This window comes from Styela clava, chromosome 12, assembly GCF_964204865.1.
Source record: "Styela clava chromosome 12, kaStyClav1.hap1.2, whole genome shotgun sequence".
Classification (NCBI taxonomy): domain Eukaryota; kingdom Metazoa; phylum Chordata; class Ascidiacea; order Stolidobranchia; family Styelidae; genus Styela; species Styela clava.
The window spans coordinates 3,440,410-3,458,745 of record NC_135261.1 but is presented as its reverse complement, the minus strand read 5'-3'; positions in this window follow the sequence as shown (position 1 = coordinate 3,458,745).

Here is an 18,336-nt window from a genome sequence, read left to right as displayed (position 1 = left end):
ATAATCTTTTCGCTTTAAGTTCTGTTTAATTGGAAGTAAACAACGCTGATCTGATCTGCACTTATCTGAAAGCTGAAGAAATTTTGGTGATACTTAGCGTGAGTTCTACCCCCATAGGTAGTCTACCCAGACGCAACAAATAAAGTGTTTATCACTAAAATAAATGTATGGAAATGTGTAATGTTCACGAGGGATGGACAATAAAACGATGGACCTCACCATAAAGTGCTAACGGGAAGAGATAGTTCTCACGCTAAAGTGCGGTAGACTTCACAATAAAGTGGCACCGAATTCTTATCACCATAAGTCAATAACCGCTCGAATACCGCATTCAATACATTTCTAGTTTCAGTCGGGTAGAATCAGGACAGACAGTTCGGGACGTGTGTTATCTGGATCACTAAATGAATATTTTGATATAAGATTGAGTCTAAGTTACCTATTCGACAAAACCGGTTTCAAACATTCTTCCAAAGAGTGTTATTTTCACACGGTTCGCTTACCTTGCACGCATGGTAATATGCTAATCCGTGATTTCCTCACTAGGGGTCAAGGGTCCTAATTGCTAATTTTTAAACAGTTAATTTCTGTTTCAATCGAATTATTACTGTACGCATTTTGAATCAAAACTAACTATTACCAAACAAAAATTAGAAGACAGCACTTGTTTTTTGTAGTTGAAAAAAGCAGTCCTTATAAAAAGTCGTTTTAAACCGCAAATCATAGATATTTGTTAAATGGCATTTCCGATTGTTCTTTGCCAAATTTGATACGTTTGGAACAATTTTGGTGCCAGTTAGGTTAAATGTCAGACACTTGCGGTTAAACCTACTACAAAAATTGTGAACTATGTTAAATAAAGTTATTAGGATTTGAAACACTAAATAAACATATAGCTGACTACGTTGAACTAATAGGTCACGGATATTAAATTCAGAAAACAGGTAGACCTGACTTGATATACATTCAGACCAGAAAACGAAAGAAAGCAACATCATGATTGATCTATATTAAAAACAGTTCAGCCTTATATCAAAATTATATCATTACGTTTTCTATCATAATTGAGCCCAAATCTTACAAGAAAATTGGTTTATCGGCTCTTGCTTCTCCCGTGAGTGTAATTTTTAACTGGCATGTTTAGTTAAATTTCATTTGTCAATAACCTAACATTAGATTGACATAGTATGCCCAAAGTTAATGTAGAACTGTTGAGTATAATCAAACAAATTATAAAAAACATTTTTATTTTGGTTGCATTGACATATTTGAAAGTATGATCATGTTTTGTAATACTCTGATATATCTGAAGCGATTTGTGGGTATGAATGAAAAACATAGAAATGAATAAATATTTATGTAACCTCGCGTGCTCACAAAACAAATCTGTAACTCATGGATGCCAGATTGCAGTACGTTGCGGTTAAGTACATTCCAAGTCTGACCCAAAGTATCAAGGCACGTTCGGTATTATCCATTATGACCCCGCTGCCTCTTAGGAATGTTAAGCGATTTGGTACTTAGGCTCGTGTTGGCAGACACGCTTATGTTGTTTTTTCTGTAAGTAACGTAGCGCGTTAAAACAATTTCTGCCGCCAAACGTGAATGCTCTTTTCTATTATCTATCAAGTCAACGGCTGGAACGATTGTTTCCAAAATATTATTATAATTAGGGAATTTCCGAATGCCTAAAAGCGTACGATACCAAATTTACACAATTTAGAAAACCCAAAATATGGCGTGTCACAAAAACTGTGTGTAATGAGAACTTTTACAATAATTTCTCATCATCCTCTATTTTTATCGTGACTTGAATGTAGTGTATGTTGTTTATTTCCATCAATAGCACTTATAAGTCACACAGATGTTAAACAACCGCAATATCTAATTTTCTACAGAATCAATCCATGTTTTTTGAGACGTGAAAATTTTTATGGTTGTTCATCTAAATCAGTGGTTTTCAGGGCTTCGCAATACGGTCCATAGGTTCCGCAAGTTCACGCTGTTTATATATAAAACAAATACTTGTTTTGCTACTATTAAATAAATTTGCTATACGCTTCAAAAATCATATTGTTTCGCCATTATTGATTTTGCTTTTATATATATTTATTGTTCATGTGTTTCAAACAATAACAGAAAATTAAAACTCTTGCACAGGAGTTCCTTGAGCCTTCAGAATTTTTAACTGGGATTCAGTTCTACCAAAATGGTTGAAACTCACGAACTAATTAAGTTGCAAATATCCAACTAACATAAAATTTCGTATGCAAATTGACAGAAACAAGATACCTATTTTATAACTATTACTTTATAACTATTTTTATATGTTCTGACACATGTCAAATTGTATTGTAAGATATTTTATTACCAGTTCGATTGGAGGTTCCAAAAATTTTTCCATATAATTTAATTTGAATAGTTGGTAAATCTTTACATATTTATTGAGTTTTAATCACCTTCAATTGCTTTGTTTAGTTGACATAGTAATTCACATGTTATTATAGGCAAAATTGATAATATTTTGCATGAAATTATGGCTACTGCTTTTGGTAAAGTCAAAATTAACAATTAGAATGCGTTTGCAACGCTAATAAAACATTTAATAGATAAGTTTAGTTGATTTATTAATTGGCACGTGATGATGACGAATTGGATGATATTTAGCTTAACAATATGAATACCACTTGGTTTTGAGACACAATGGATACTTCGAATGCCCCATATTCGATCTCGTTGTAGCAACGTTCTCATTTCCGTGACTGTACATTTGTTTTCGAGCTTAGGACAGTGACGTTTGGCATTGAAATGACAGATGGCCATTTGGGTGGTTTGCCAGTCATCCGTTAATCAAGGTCATTTTCAAAAATTGGAATTCTTGTGTAAATCTCACTTAATGGATTTTAAAGCCAGTAGTATATGCAATGCAATTGGCAATGGATTAGGAGTACTTCAGCTTTGCGTGTCTGAAAATTTAGCGATATTTGTATATCATTTATGATGAGAGATGATTGTCAAAATAGGCGTGTATTTTAAAGACATAAACCTTTTGAAGTTCTGTTTGATAAAATAATAAAAGAGATTCACATTTCGTTCTTACTGGCTTTATTTGACACAATAAATGTGACATTGCAATGGAAAGAAATATTCTATATTTGTTTTGATATATGTGACGGAACATGATTGTCAAAATAATGATGTTCTGTTTGATAAAAGATTGAAAGAGATTCGAATTTCGTTCTCGCAGACATTATTCAAAAGAATCATACAATGATAAAGTAACACTGAAATAGACAGGAATACTGTATATAAGATTTAATATATCATTTCTGGCAGAAGATGATAGTCAAAATAGTCGTGTAATTCAAATACATGGAACTTTTGAAGTTCTATTTGATAGAAGATTAAAATTTCGGGTTTTTTGAAATTAGTTACCATATCATAAAACGTTAAAATAACACTGAAAACATGAAATATACTGCATATTCTATATGGTTAATAAATGAATCTTTCAATTCAATATTGAGACTATTTTGAAATAGGCCACCATAACAAAATATAGAACAGTATTTTTTGTCATATTTGATTTCTTGTACTATGGTGGGTAGATCCGAGTTTCTGAAATGTCCAAATAGATAAAATATTTTGCAAAAACAGCCAGTCAGTTTATTTACCAAACAAACGAAATACACCTTGACCCATTTTCTCAACCATGAAATGGACTGTTCCGTTTAATCCGCACTTGCAAACTCTACCGACAGGTTTTGTGGATGAACGTTTTTGATGTCCAATATTTATCATTTTGCACATCATTTGCTTCCTTGACCTGGTTTTTGAGCAAGGATGTGAAACTACGTTGATATTGAACAGTGCGAAATGTCTGTCTGTTTTTTAATTGGATGGGCCACATTTATTACAGCGTCAGTTATTCTAATAATTGTAATATTTAATAATATTGTTACTGGCCTAATTTCTATGTATCTGCTCCCATTTTTCCGTGTAACATCGTAAAACATCTGTATTCTTGACTAGACAAAAACATTTGAACAGACATGAATTTATGGTGACCTTTCATCTATGAGTGCAGACATATTCAGATAAAAAAATATTCAATAATATACGCTAATTAGCGAGCTTGAACTCTGAATTGTCTTAGAAATCAGATAACGAGACCCTTCTCCTTTCAAGTAGGTTGATGTTGGATTAAATACGCATTAGAGACCGCGTAGATAGCATACCGACAAAGTCAAAAGGATTATGGGTAATAATAGGGCGATTATTGGAATTAGTGTAAAATAGCGAATAAACATGCAAGCAAACTTAATTTAATTATTTCCTTTTGATTCGGTCGATATTCAATCCCCCTCTAGAAACACGGATACACGTGAATCATCGAAAATGTTTGTTTAGTTCAGACTAGGGAGGTTGGAGTGAGTTTTTCACGTACTTTGAATGTTTTGAGTTTTGTACATCAGCTCTTTATTTAGAGAAACATTCTTTTGTACATTGTCTGGCTTTCGCATTGAATTCGGTGCTGCGAATTATATTGGGGTAATTTATAAAAGTAATTAAATTGAAAATATTCAAAGCAAAGTCATTCCACCTTTAAAAAGACTCAAAATGAATCAAAACGAAAAATATTATTTATGTGTTTTGTTGGTATAACTTTACCTAGAATACGAAGCATCATTAATTTGTCTTTATATCTTCTAAAATGTTTTTGAATAAACTTTGCTCAAAGTAGGTCACACACAACCACTCAGACTGATATCTGAACAAAGTTGCGCAACAAAATAATTGCCTGAAGCTGATAGAACTCTATAAACACGTTCATTGAAGGAAACTCATCCCAAAGATTTGAGTTAACTCCCCTAATATTAATGCTTGTTGTGTAGTCATCGAGTGTTGAAGTTACATTTACATGATAAAACAGTTCACTTAGTTTTCTCCAAGGTATGGGGTTTTAAATTAAAACGAAATGCATTTATACAAAGCCTGTTATCACCTCACAATAATATTTGAACCAAGGTGTTGCATTTCTCAAAACATAAAATTTGTTTACGTGTATATTCACTGTGTATTATTTCTTTTCGTTCATTGGAAATAAATCTTAATTGAAAATGAACAAAGAGCGTTTTTTTCTATTTTAATTTATACATTAGAAATCGTGATATGCGTTAAAACACTTCAGCTGTCAGTGACAAAGTATACTTGCTTTGTATATGAACCACGTAGAGGTCGTGTTTTAGGATTGTAACAGGACACTTTTGACAAAAACTGTGAGTAAAACGCGGTTGGTTGTCACATGACATACCACCACATACTTAAATTTCATTTGAACCTGTACATGACTTTTGAGTTTGTGCTTGTCCTCTATAGATACTTACAAATGAAATTATGTAACATTTTAAAGTAAAATCTTGGTATTGTATGAAATTCAACGCTGTGACTTTGACGTAATAAGAAGAAATTTAAGATTATTTTATTATTGAAAATTATACAGTGTTTGTATTCAAATTCAAACACTATTCTTCAATACTCACTAGTATATTTATATTGCGGAATTACGTGCAAATCACTGGCGACTCGTATTACTTTCTACGTTTGTTTGATCTTATTGTTTTTCTACATAATTTTTATTATTTCATTTACTCAGTATTTAGTAATATTAATAATATTAAGTCTGTACAATTTCCCGATCAAGATAGTCCACTATGTATAATTAGATTCAATTCAGGCTTTAGACATAATATATTTATCTCAGTAGCAAAGCTGATTTGTCATGTGTCATTTATTTATTTATTTGTCAAAGCTCTTTTTTAAATATAGAATTTTTGGATATAAATATTTTAATATTAAGTTTTACTGAAATTCTTAGGCATCAAGTTCAAGCATCCCTAACCTTGCGGCTAAGCTACATCAGTCGCTTTATCAAATTGATCGAAAAAATTTGAGTTGTTGCAATCTGCTTGAGTTATTTATCTCAGAAAAACAAGAACATTAATTGTATAATAAATTGTTATTACTCAAAAAAAATGGAACAATGACATCTGCTTATTTGACTGTGCGTTTGACAAATTTAATAATTGAGTCTTTGTTATAAAAATAATGTTTTTACAAATTATACGACAGTTTCCCATGACAAATATAAGTGATATCTTTGAGTCACATCAGACATTAGATACCTATATATATCAAGGGTCATCAAATATGCTTTAGATAGATAAGTGGATGGAAATGCCAATTCAGTAAATCAGGAAAGCGCATCTTAATTTTAGAGTAGCCGTAGTATTGCTCCAGGGAGACGGATATCTGATATTGCAAGCAGCTGAAACAAGATGGTTCAAAATCAAAAAATGATTGTCTCTTGCATCGGATGCAGTTTTAGTTTTTATAAAATGAGCCCCGTGGTTTGTGAATGCTCGGAGTTTTCTTTAAAGATTTCAAAATGGGTGCGTGGCATTGACTTTGGTAACTCTGGTAACAAATGATAGTAAAAGAAACAATGACCCATGACAAATACTCTGACATTATATTTCTCACAAAATCAAATATTAAGGTACAATTAATGAATGTAAAAAAAATTTGGAACGATTTAGAAATGTGTGTGTGGCATTGACTTTGGTATACCTTTCGTTACAATTGTAGGTAAAAGAAGCAAGGCCCCTTCTACTATATATATATATATATATATATTCATTACAAAATCGAACAGAAGACATTTTCACAAATTAGAAGATATTATATCATCTTCACAAGCTTCTCTAATGTTTTTGTGGAATTCTTGCTTCTCCCCCATGATCGAAAGCTCCCACTGGCTTGAACTAGTTGAAACGTGCACTAACCGGTATGCGATCTATTACGCAATAGCACATTGAATTTTATGTTTCAGATTTGTTTAGGAAAACGCTTTAATCACGATAGCAGGGATCGAAATTGCGAGTAAATTGGTCGCCATGGCGATCTCGGTCGTTCTTCGGCGTCTCTGGGTCCTAAATTACCCGTTCAATATCGTTTATAGCTGGCATATTTTTTAATCGTCAAGTAACAGCAGCAAACTTTTAAATTTCACCATGGGCTAAGTTTTTTTGGCAATCACCCATCAATTTTACCTTCTAATTTATTGGTGTTCCGCGAGACGAGATAAAAAGCAAGTTTGAAAAACGCTGCACCATAGCAATGGAATGCTCTCGCGCGCCATAAATCAGTTTTACGACGTCATTTTTTTTAGAATTCTAAAGTCATCATTTACCAAATAATTTTTTCATATATATGAGTGTCGACTGTCGAGACTCTGTTGGTCATGAGTTTATAATCACTAATAATTGTTGTACAAACGTACAACATTTTTCATGATGTATAATGCAACATAAGCATTCACCTTTTCAACCAAACGGTATGTTATAAACAAAACGTGCTTGTGTATTGAATTATCACTATGTGAAATCTTCGAAATATTTATTTTGAAAAGACCAGAGACTGTTTCTGCTCAAGTTCAAAAGATTATCAAACTTTTTATCTAAAGCCTTCGGGCCCTAAGAACAGGTACAACTGATTTTAGTGATTCATTTTGCGAAAATATACAAGATCCATGATCATATCTATATTCAATCAATGTAATGAGCCTACATAGAAATTTTCAGTCTAGACTGCAAGCGTCCATTTTAACAGTCGGAAACAAAACTGGATTAAAAAGCTTTCAGCTTTGTGACTCAGGAAAACCTGTGTTTATTTATCTAGCGTTTCGAAATTTAATTGCAGCAGGTCTCAAAATTGTTTTCCATATTTTTATTTAAAAATTTTAGATAAAATAATTATTATATTCGAGAAAGCTAAAGGCTGTAACCTTGACGTTAAGAAGTTTGTTTAAATTTCAGTATTATATGTGTAGAGGTAAGAATATATTCTAGGGCGATTCAAGTAAAGATGTGCCAGAATACCGAATAAGCGTAGAAGATTAAGATGAGATATCATCGACATAGAATTTGGAGCTTTCAGTGCCCGTTGGTACTATATTTACAAAATTCAGTAGACCCCATGCATAGTATTGAGATTTAAAACTTTCATTTTGTTTGAAAGCAATAACCCAAAGATAAAATATAAAATTCTTGATACGCTTTTCATCTGCACTTAGTTATTATCTAGGATTTGACAAGAAAATAATTTTGGCTACCTGGCAAAACTCCTCGGAGATTTTTAATACATCAGCAAAGAAAATTTCAGTAATTTTCGAGTTTCCGATTTTTTGTATCGAGAACAAAACATCCTTCAAATCGGTATGCTTGATGATCTTTATCGATAAGAGCCTAATGAACACATTTCAATCGACGCCCGATGAATTGTGTACTTAGTAAATTTTGTGGCCACAAAACGAGCCCTATATGAAAAGGTCAAAGCTATTTTAGCTGATCGAATAGTCAAAATTGAGCCAAAAATGGAAGTATAGACGAGTATTGTCGACTTTAAGGTGACAGTCTAATTTCTTCTGTCAGTTTTGTTTTTTACTAATTACAAAGTAATGCGTGTTTTGTCTCTGTTGTTTTCAATTGCGCATTCGCGGAATTCGTTTTTGAAAATAATAATCAATTTAAAACGTTTATAAATGAAACATTGTCTTGCGAAAAATCTCTAAATATGCGAATCACGTCCAAGGCTGAAACGCTACTAATTATATGTGTTTATTTCCGATATGGTGATAAATGCATTGTTTTACATCTGAACAATAAGATTAAATAAACATTTCCAAGTAAAAAGTTTCTTTTATTTTTATTGTATTCTTGATGGTAGGACGAAAAGATTTGATTTATAGTGTATTGATAGCACAGTTGAAGTAATCAACTAGGTGGAACATGTAATAATTTAAGTTAAAATTGTTAGATAAATATCTTGCCTCCCCCTCGTAAATACATTTCTTCTAGAGTGTGCGTGTAGACAATGCTGAAATTGAAATTGCACTCTGCTCAGCAATTTCGTAGCCTCTTATTAAGCAGCTGTAACTTTTTCATGTTAGCCGTTTACGTAGCCAAAGTGCAAAATATCGATAAAACTCAATACATTTTTAGATAATATATCTCCCCGTTCAAATGGTATCCATGACTTCATATTAGAAACTTCTACTGTTGACTTAGAAGCGAAATTGACTTTCTGACACATTGCTTTCATCGCCCAATTATCGTTCCTTTGTATCTCGATGTTAATTGGCAGCAGTACAAACGTTTGACGTCAGTAAGTCGCAGCGGAAAGGTTGTGTTTTGATAACAATATTTTTCAACTTAGAAATACCTTTAATGCGGAATATACATATCAACTCAAAAAAGCGTTTATTTCCTATATTCTGTATCTATTTTAGTAGCGTTCAGAAAACCTATTTATGGTTTCTAATTGGAATAAATATATCAGATCAAAATATCAATTTATTTATATGATTGTCGTTTAAGGTTACTTTTAAAAGAACATAGATGTGGGATTTACACAAAATTGTTAATTTCAAATACTGCCGCATTATTATTTAATTCAAGTAATGATGATATTACTGTAATGGTATTTCGGTAGCCTTCAGATGAGTTTCAAGTAATTTCAAATTGGTCTAAACTTGTCGAAGCCAAAATTTAATTTATAGAAATTCCATTCAATCGTGAGAGCAAAGTTATAAAGTATAATTTAATTTAGATATGATAATTTGACGGCACGAATTTATAATCCGTGCAACGGTTTGTGGTCGATGGTCTTCTTTACTGGTTATCAATTTGCTCAAAAACTGATTCTTTTCTTTTGGGGATTTTTCAAATTAATTCAAATTAGAAAATGCCAAAATATTACGTCACCGTGAATTCATTACATTCGGAGTACTTATCTGGTGGAAAAATTTGTCTAAATATGTAAAATCACCTGAATATGTACCTAATAATAACAATTTACGTTATGATTACCCATTATTACTATTGTTAGAGACATCCCACAATTGAGATCTGCCAAATAGGTGATAAATGCTACTTATGAGAGTAAACGGTAGAGTGTTTCCCACAATGGAATGATTAAATTACCCCATTAGTGGTCTAATAAAACTGGCATCCATGTTAAAGTAATTTCGACTACAGGTATTTGTTCGAAACCCAAATACATCATCAGAAAATATTTTTTATCATTTTCGATTATGTAACTTTATGATATATAATTATTTATATTGGTTTATAACATGTAATCTGGAAGATTAAAGCAAAAATGTTAGACAACTTTAAAATCATGAATTGTTTTTCAAATCATAGAATTGATCAACAATTGCTCCGAAGAATTCATATTCTTAAGTATCATTGAATTATCGTACATATAAAAATATATGCTATTCTGTGTTAGCATAATGTGCTATGCGACATCCTGTTTTGGTTCTTTAGTGACAAGAGCCATAGTATATTTCAAATAAATGAACTATTTGAGTCTTATAAAATATATGAAAACGCAATTTTGGAAGGCATAAATATATTTTGTTTATGGCCTTCAAATATCAAAATTCGAATACTATAAATATTTGATAATTCTTAATTTGTAAACGTGTCAATATGAAATAAATTAGAATACGACTTTTTTGAATACCTAAATAATATTTTGGTATTTATTTAATTTACAAATATTTTATGATATTTGTTTACCCCAAGTAAATTTGAAGAGCCTAATCTTCGCTATCGAACAGGCCCGTTTCCAAAAGTTGTCTTCAATCGAAGCCATTACCGTATTTAGTCAAACAAACAAATATTTTAGCTAAAGTTTGTACTAAAATGCATTTTATTCCATACAATATACCTCACCTTGAAATGAAGAGAAATGCTGGAAAAGCAATAGTCACTCACTAAAAAAATATTATTACTTTTTTTCATGAATTATTTACTTGTTGGACTGCTTAATTAAGAAGTTTGATATATGATTCTTCTGATTCAGAACGGACTTGCGAATTGTTCAGTCTGCAAATATTGAGTCATCTTAAAACTGTTCCCTGACAATTAAAACATTTTTTTTTCACCAAATAATTTTTTGTTTTGCGTTTCCGTTAATAAGGCAATTTCTCTTACATATTTGGATGTTTTTCTATTCACATCCTTTATAAACCATGCATTATATAGCATTACAATGGTTCCCAGACAAATTAGCTCGCAAAGTGATAAAAATGACTATATTTGACATCAATTATTCTCTAAATATGTGTTCCTATGCATTATTGTCGTTCAATTATTGTTAAATTAGTAGGTAACAACAAAAGTGACAATTTATTAAATGGAGATCGGTTATTGCGTTAATTTCCCTTTTCGGTACGCCTGAACTTTGTCAAGTCTCATTTTTGTAGGTATTTATTTTCACGATTAACTTAAATTGAGTTGCTCCATTTTGAAATACTCACTTACTCTTTCGTTTGTTCCAGTGACTTCGCTTTTTTTAGCGATTTGCCATGTCTGATACTAAACATAACAATATTTGTAAAGAAAGTGATTATACATAGGTCATCGCGATGAAAGTAATATAAATGTTTGCTTCAAACGTCAACAAATTGCAAAGGAACTAAATATAAATGGATATAAATAACGTAATATATGTGTCATATACAGAGGCGTAGCAAGGATTTTCAAAAGGGGGATTCAAAAATGCACATTCAATCCCAAGGAAATTCCAACGCAACGACTTTTAAAACTTGCGCCGCGACAACGCCATTGAAAGATTCGCCTTTTTAACTGATAATGATTTTTCTGTTACTCAAAATATTCGATTCATGACCGATACAAAGCATTATAATGTTGTAGCGTTATAATGTCATAAAGTGTAATGAAAGGGATTGATTGGAAATGTTATTCAGATTTCTATGAATTAGAGAAAGACTTATATTGAAGAATTCATAAAAGCATTGAATATCTTATAAAATATATATAATATCGGCCTAATAACTGAGCTTCAGTTTAATTTCTATGGCATGTCTAAGCAAACCGTACAATGATAAGTTATTCACAATTAATTATTATATTTAGTTCGAGTTCTCGGAAAACTCAGCTAAACTATGAAATAGAGAACTAATAATTTCCTCGTGCCCTGTACGAGTTTTCAGAACTTCTTCACCTGTTGCTAAGTTCATATTCGAGTTAAAATATGGCGTCACATCTAAAATCCTGATACTGTTCCCTACCTCAATATTGTATACATCGAAACCAACATCTTTTCTTTTTTTGTATTAAAACAATTAATTAAAAATTTGTCTCATATGGTTTTAGTGAAGCTCTATAACGATAGTTACAAAAGTTCGACCTATACAAGAAAAATACGACAATTGAATATTTTATGTTGATAGCTTATTGACGAAGAGCAGCTAAAGACATTTCAGTAATAGTTTTTAGGTATTTCGCCTCATTGTGGTATTTTTTTTTTGTAGCACGATGCCGTAGCAATATATTTAGAAATGAGATCTTCAGTGGACATTTTATATGTTCGTCACCGGCCTGTATGTTCTACGCATGTTTGAGAAATGTTCCTTTTACTTCAAGTTCTTAGACTCATTTTCTGAAACGTGAAATAACATAGATTTTTAATTTGCTTTTTATCGCAATCGGACAATTCTCCCATGAAAGCGACCATGTAATAAAACATTCACTCAGGAAATTAAGTCACAAAATATTGACATTAATCGTACAAAACACTAATAAAACAAGAATTATCTTGAAATTTTGAACAAAGCCGGTATTTAGTTTAGTGCGCGATAAGTACAACACTTCATCTTAATTGACGGAGTTAAATTTAAACATGTGGAATAGGAGCGAGATGCTGTAACGCCTGGAATAGCGGTGTAATGGATTTATATGATAGGTTCTTATTTTCCATACTTCATTTAAATTGACTGAGTCTTGAAATAAACTAGAAAAGCTATCATGTCTGAAACAGTTGTGCGATGGAGTTTGTATGATAATTTGATAAGCTGCGGTTACCGTCATTTACCTTGTTCTAAAAACTATCGTTTGTAAACGCTTGCACAAAGTAAATAATAATCCCCTACGCATATTAAAAGTATTTGTATGTTACTTTGAACAAGAGCTAAAAATAACTGAGATATTAGTAGATACCGGTTGACAGTGTTATTGGGAGGGTTTAATTCAGCAAAACAAACAAGGTGATAGAAGATATCAACCGACTCGAGCCGAAATTAATACTCTCTGACGCGGGATCAGATATTTTTGCAATCGCAAAACACGAATATCTGAAATTTCACTTCTTTGCATTGTTTCATTTTGTTCGATTTATTGCAGATTGATTTTATGTAAATGTCTGGATGAACCGGTCTTTGAAGTGCACAGACGACACCTGTATCCAGATATTATCTTCGAAATCAATTACATCGTCTATTTATTAAAGTTCCATAAAATTCGTTTCACGGTTTGATCAAGACATTGCCGGTTACTTCAGACAGACTGAACATTGATATAAAAATATTTGCAACATATTTGCAGTTTTTAAATAACTGACAGTTTTGGGTCGGTAGGCAGTATAAAATAGACATTGTTGTGATATGGAAAAATTTATATTAGTGTTCCAACTGAGAGATGTTTATGAATGAAAGTAGAAAACTTTAAACGCTTAATTTGATTAATTTGTTCATCGTTTCATTTGTTGTTGTTCAATAAAAGCGTTAGCCTTGGTTACTTTTGAAATCCTGGAGTTGGTGATTTTAACTTCCAAATATTTTTCACGTCGAAGCTTTTTTAGTTACTAATAATAATACTTGAGTAATAATACTCGTTCGTCGCTAAATAAAAGGGTTAATGTTGATTACTATGGATTTTTTAATTTGTGATTCTGACTAGGTCTCAGCATTATCAAGAGCAAATTTAACGTGTTTATATGTACTACAATGGCCACATGTCTCATGTCCCATGACTTCATTCGCAACAGCCATCTACGTCGCGTTAAGATCAAAAACATCGATAAAAAGTCGGATGTCTCTGATTTTTTTTTGTAAAACTGGAAAACATGTATTAACAAACAACATGGAACATCCAATAACGCATATGACATGTCAAAGTAAGGCGGCAATCTAGATTAAAATGTGAGATATGTCTTCAAAGAATGCTTTGTGCGATAGGTCATGCATTTTAGGACTGAATTCTTTGTGAATGCTTTGTGCGATAGGTCATGCATTTTAGGACTGAATTCCGTGGCAGACCTAAAACAATATAAGTTTCAGAACGGCACAAATTGTGGCAATTTTTATTGAAAGTCTGTACAAACGATTATTTTTAATTTTCAATATTTCAAACAGTGTATATCGTAACGATTTACATTGCACCTACTGAAACGTATTTGCCTAAATAAGTGCAAGATTGGGCTAAAATTTCGCTGCACCCATATTTTGGGTAAATGACTTATTTTTCTCTCTTCCACCCTAAATTTATTCTAAATATTTTTATTTAACTTGAGGCCTATCATTTGATTACGAGACTCTTACAGTCTAGTAATCAATTCCTGATTTAAGTCCTCACCCATTATTCAGTATAATAAATAAATACGTTATAACCCAATCAAGATATCAACTCCAAAAATACCGTACATGATGCCACCGTCAAGATAAGGCCCAGGCAACAAAGGTAGTTTCGTGGTGGAATTTAACCATTTATTTAGGTATCCGGTCATAAAAATGCTCAGTCTATCACAAACCATAGTGTATTTGGCGAATTTCATTCTCATTTATTTGCGCCTCCGGATATAAAACAGAGACATCATCACGATAACATTTTGTGGTGGTCCATCACTTGTAACCAGACAAGAACTGAATTATTTATTGTCTCCATAGTTGCTTATATAAACTGATGAAGTCTCAGAAAATGACACCATCGTTATTAATTTATAGTATGTCATGATTCATTTCCTTATCTGTCAGAAATGTTTATGGCTTCGTCACAAATTGAAAATCTGATTAGGACGTGTGTGGTTTCTTTTTTTCCTTCAATATCTTTTCGCATTCCAAATTTTTTCTATTTGCTCCTCCATACGTATGTGTTAAGAACGGATTTTTTTAATATGCATTCCAAAATTTTCCGATTTGGTAAAAACTGTTTTCGTTTATTTATGCATATTTTAGGAATACAATAAAATTTCTTTATTCTTATACATATGTTGTCGCTCGAACCCCACTCATTTTATATGAGTAATATCATCGCAGGTGTCTCTTATGCAAATATTTCCTCCATAAAGCTTTGACTCAATTATTTTGTTTGTTACATGCCTAAAGAGAGTTTGAGCACACCAAAGCAAGTTTCTTAATATCGTATTTACCATATCAAAATCCTCTATTTTAATTTGTGGAGTGACATTAGGATAACGATTCAGGCTAGGCACCGGGGCATTAAAAATTGAGTAGAAGATTGACGATCCCAACATCAACCAAGCCTATGTATATTCAAAAACTGTATTTTTCGTTCCGAATGAAAATTTGGAATAATTAGGAAACAAATTATGTCACGAATAAAACCAAAATAACGACTAAAACCTCACCTGTCTTCTTGACTAAAAACCATGTCGAATCAATTCTACTTAAATTTAAGATGAAAACTCGGATAAACCTTCTCAGCTATTTTATGCTAAAAAGTTGCCAGGTTTTTGATTTGGCGGTTTTTCGGGAATCAAAAATACATAAAATTGCACTTGGCAATCATCATTGTCTGATGAATATCGTCGTAACTACGTTATCTATTCGATATCTGCCTGAATGCTCAACGAAAAGAGCCCATAAGTAAATTTAGAGTCTTTGCGATCTGCTTTGTACTGCATTATATGGACTATAATCCACTTAGGAGTAATATTGCATCATGCTTCGTTAACTTGTCTGGCTTTCTGAATATACTCTAATGAAGACCACGTCACGTTAGTAATGACTTAATAAAATATGACCTCGTATTCTATTATTGAATATTTTTTATTGTCGAAATTCCATCTGACCAAAAATGCGCTACCTTTTCGATATCATCTTACCCCCAATTTAGTGATAAAATAAGGAGAGTTAATATATATGTGGTAGACCGATTTAAACATTCCTGCAGTATTTTGGGCATTATGATGTCATATACTAAACGGAATAAAATTGGCGCGATTTGTGCGGAATTTTTAGAAAATAAAACCGGTATATTTTAATGAATGAGTGCTTCTAAGTGCAAAGCTATTCTCACATTTATAGTATAGCTTATTTGACTAGAACTGTAACAATTATTGCACATACACAGTGACATATCTATTATCGCTTATAAGTATGTTCAAAACTTTAAATGTTGAAAGAGTATTAAAAAAATATTTCCTTTTTATCTCGATATTTTGCTAATTTTTTAGCAGTAAATCTGAGTTTTGGCCACCTGTGCCGCAAATCACCGTTGCAAATCAATTTGATCAAATTTAGATTAAATTTCAGACTATTCATATTTATTTGACCTTTATAAAATGAAAAACACTCTAAATAATTCTTTTCACCTCAGTTTCACAATCGGTTGCGTCAAATTGATAATTTTTTACGAGAGTTTTACGTTTCCATATTCACCAGTTTTGTAGCAGCAACAAATTATGCATTACAGAAATATTTTTCTCTTGTCAGTGAGTTTTATTTTCAAAAAATCAAACCATGTGCGTGTTGATGCTAACAAACAGATAGATTATGATGATTAGAAACGTGGTTTTATTGCCAGGAGATATTTCAGTGATTTTTTTTTATCAATAAAACGATTTACTTCTAAGCTATCGACTTGTGTTTCATCTGTAGTTTCATTTTTTTCTGCTGCAAGAGTTACCTTTGCACGGGTGGGAAAGATACTGTACAAGCGTCTGTTGCTGACTTTGCGATTGACTGTTAATGAATATCACATCGCAAACAGACGGCGGAAAAGTGATAGACAAGACGTAAATTGTCTGAGATGCCTTTGGTTTTTGCACAGTGTGAATAACTTAAAATATATCCATGAATACGTTTTACAATAATACTAAATAAAATAACAATATGTTTGAATATACACCGAATAAAAAGAGATATTTCTACCCCATGAACATCAAAATTCCTCACTGGGGGAATTTTTTTTTTTTTTTTTCTATATTTCGCTTCTATTACTGACCTGTCAGAAACTGTTAGGTCCAATCAGTTCATATCATGGACTTTGTGTTTGACTTTAACCTATTCCTACATAGCTGTTTTTGAAACAAGCAGTGTAAAATTGCGACTAAATATCACTAATTTCATGATATTTTTATCAGTAGTGTTTGGGGATTGTTCTCGAGGGCTTTGTGGTTTTCAAGAGTCAAGATGCTCCAGAGCGGAATTATATTACAAAAGTGATTAATTTGTTTGCTTGGGTTATGAATATTGTTAGTTGTGCATTTTAGATAAGAAACTCATTGTCATAAAAGAGTTTAAATGGGCAAATTTTTTATTTTAACATCATTTTGTATTCCAGATGTACATGATCAGTTAAGAAAACTACAATGAATTGTGGTACATCTTCTTGTTTTTTGTTTTAGACAGTAGACGAGCGAGAAAATTGGTAACGCGCAACGCAGCTGAAGAATAGCGTTATATTTGAGTTTCGAAAGTTATGTATTGAATTTTTTAAAGCGTGTCATGTTAATGCAAATATGTAGTGGCGTGCATACATTTTCTGAAATGAGAAAACCCGTTGTCAGTAACTTTATTACAGGAGAGAACCTGTTACGAAACTTTTGAATCCCATCAATACAATATATACGAAATGAACGAATTTGACGAAAATATAAACCAGCGCTTTAATTTACTCAAAATTTCCACTAATTTAATTAGAAATACAGTGATTTAAATTGCTCGTGCAAAATTATTGCTCGCTATGTAAAAAGTTATTACACTGTGTTTATTTTACCTGACATATGATCTAATACAAAAATATAGGCTAAGACAACTCTTTTTAACCTATAGCAAAATCATAGATCCTTTATGTGAAAAGGTATTTAAAGTATTTTGCAAGGCATGTAAATGGTTTTGCTCAAACTGTCAAAGTTATCAAGTTGTTTTGCAACGTCATACTGAAACTAAAGATTTTAACCGATATATGTTATGAACTACAAGATTGAAATGTATATTTGTGTGTATACATGATCGCATGTTGATCATATATATACGTTGCCATCAATGGTGAGATTCTTGGAATGTCGTGATAATCAGCCAACAGATTCTTAAGATGACTACTATTGGTATATTTGGCATTTCACGAGTTATGAATCATATAGATATGTAAAGCGTGTCATATTAATGTAGCTTACGTAGAGACATGTATTAGTGAATACGACGCAGAGTTATAATGCTATAAG